Below are 2,787 nucleotides of genomic sequence, written 5' to 3'. Positions count from 1 at the left end.
TTTGCCATATAGTACAACATGTACATTTTAAACATATGCTAAGTGAAATTATCCAGTCATAAAAAAATCAAAGTACTATTTATTTTTACTTATATTGAGCCCCAGTTGTGCTGGTTAGTTTTTTTCTCAACTTTACATGAACTAAAAATATCTGGGAAGAGGAAGTAAATTGAGAAAATGCCTCCATACAGATTGTATTATGACTATCTTTAATATTAATAAATGATGTGAATGGGTTCAGCCAATGAGGAGTGGTACCACCCCAGGCAGGTTTTCCTAAGTTGTATAAGATGGAGGAATGAGTAAGTCATAAGTAACCAGCCACTAAATAGTGTTCCTCCATGGCCTTTGCTTCAGCTCTTGCCTGAAGGTTGCTCTTGAGTTCCTGCCTTGACTTCTGTCAGTGAAGTGGATTGTGACCCAAGAATTGTAAGCAGAAATAAAATCTTTCTCTTCCAGTTGCATTTGGCCATTCTGGTTTTGGGTTTTTGTTGTTGGTTTTTTTGTGTTTTGTTTCATTGTTTGTTTTGGAACAATAAAAATCTTAACATATTAGAGTACACATATTTACAAAGACACCACATGTTTCTGTCTGACAGAACAGTGACTGCCAGTGCCATAGATTGGTATATGCTTTGAAGAGTGATGGGGTGAGGAATTACCATTCAGTGAACACAATTACAGTTTGCAAACTGAAAAAAAAAAACCTCTGGGAATGGCTATTGCTGATGACTTTCATGCCAGTGTTATTGAATTGTGCACATTAAAGTGGTTAAGATAATAAATAAATTTGTTTTTTTGCCACAAATTATGATAAAAATTTCTTGAGGACCTGAAAAACTTCTTTGTGTTTGGCTATATGATTGGAATCTACTTTTTTTTCATTGAGAACTTTCAATCCAAATCGACACCCCCCTCTTTTATTGAAAATAGATATAGATTTTTTCATACAATTTATTCTATTCATACAACCCAACAACTCTCACATCTTCCTCAAGTCCATACCAACCTCAATCCAAATGTTTTCTCTTTTTCATTAGATAACAAATAGGCATTAATAATAATAATAATAATAATAATAATAATAAATGTAATAAGACAAAATCAAAACAGACCAATCAGAATAGGACAAACAAATATGCAGAAGTAAAAGAAGAACAACAAAAGCCCAAGTGAGCATATGGATACAGAGATACACACATTCACGAACACAGAAATTCCATAAGACAATGAAACCAGAAACCATAATATATACACAAAGCACTGGTAAAGTTTAAAAAATGTCCTGACAAAACACTATGTGATAAAGAACTTTCAAAAATGCCTTTTGAGTTCATTTTGTGTTGGCCATCTACTGCTTGGCATGAGGCCTGGCATGTATAGTGAGACACCTTAGGCGAAAATTAAAATTTGCTTTGAGATCAGTTATCAGTTAGAGTTAGCTTAGGGTTAGGGATAGGTCCTTTTGCCTACCTCCCCTCTCTGCAGATACCCCATCTAGCACAGATTTGTGCAGACCCTGTGTATGCTGCCACAATCTCTGTAAGTTTATACTCACACTGGTAGGTTTTTTTTTTTTGTTGTTGTTGTTTACAAGTCCTTGTTTCCTTGGTAGCCTCCATCCCATCTGGCTGTTAGAATATTTCTGCCTCCATTTTCACAGAGTTCCCTGAGACATAAGGAACAGGACTTGATAGAGACATCTCATTAAAGACTGAGTTTTCCAGGTCTTTCATTATCTGCATATTTTCTGGCTGTGGGTCTTTGTGTTTGGTCTCAACTGCTATAGGAGAGTTTCTACATTTCTAAAGATGGCTGAACAAGGCACTGATCTATAAGTATTGCAGAATATCCTTAGTTGTCATTTTGCTGTTATGATCCTTTAGCATAAACAGTAGTATTTGTTTTTTCCCCATGTCTCTGGCCCATCTAATCTCAGTTTCTTGGTCACCAGAGTGGTGTCAGGAATGGGTTCTACCTTGTGGAGTAGACCTAAAATCCAGTCAGATATTTCTTGGTTAGTCACACAAGCTTTGTGACACAGTTGCACTGAAACGTCTTACAAGCATGTCACCACTGTAGATCAAAGGATTTGTATCTGGGTTGGTGTTTACCTTTCTCCTTCGGTAGCATATAGAGTATCTTCTAACTATGAACACTAATTAGTAGAGGTGAAGGCACTAGGAAATCACCAACTCAACTTCTGCAGGCATTGTATTCAGGAAAAGTTCCTTATCATCAGCTTTTAGAGAGTAACCATTAGTCTTAGAAATGACCTGCATTGTTTGGGAGTCCTCCTGGTGCCCCTTTGGCCAACAAGTAGATTAGATGTAACCTATTCCTGGAAGTGCAGGATTCCTTTGATGAAGAGCTTGAGAATGAGCCAGTTGGAGCTCCATCTCCCCTGTTATTTCATGATTCCATTTAGATGGCTTTCATGAATGTTTATTGTTTAGGAAGCTTATACAGTATTTTACAAGCCCTCAAATGAAACTTAGTTTTAGCTGTCCTCTGTATTTCCTTTCTCATTCCCCCTCCTCCCCTTTTTTTTTTAATCTCTCTGCCAATTTGATCCTCCCTCCAATTCCTGTATTACCCCAGTTCATCTATAATTGTTAATACTATTTTTCCTTACAAAGTAATCCCATTCCCCCTCCGGTCTTTAATCAATACCTAACCTGTTTACACGATTATGTCGTTATATGAATTTTAACAATCTTTTTTTTTTTTTGGTTTTTCGAGACAGGGTTTCTCTGTGGCTTTGGAGCGTGTCCTGGAACTAGCTCT

The sequence above is a fragment of the Microtus ochrogaster genome, unplaced genomic scaffold, assembly GCF_000317375.1.
Source record: "Microtus ochrogaster isolate Prairie Vole_2 unplaced genomic scaffold, MicOch1.0 UNK13, whole genome shotgun sequence".
Taxonomy (NCBI): Eukaryota; Metazoa; Chordata; class Mammalia; order Rodentia; family Cricetidae; genus Microtus; species Microtus ochrogaster.
Note: the sequence above shows the minus strand (reverse complement) of the source record.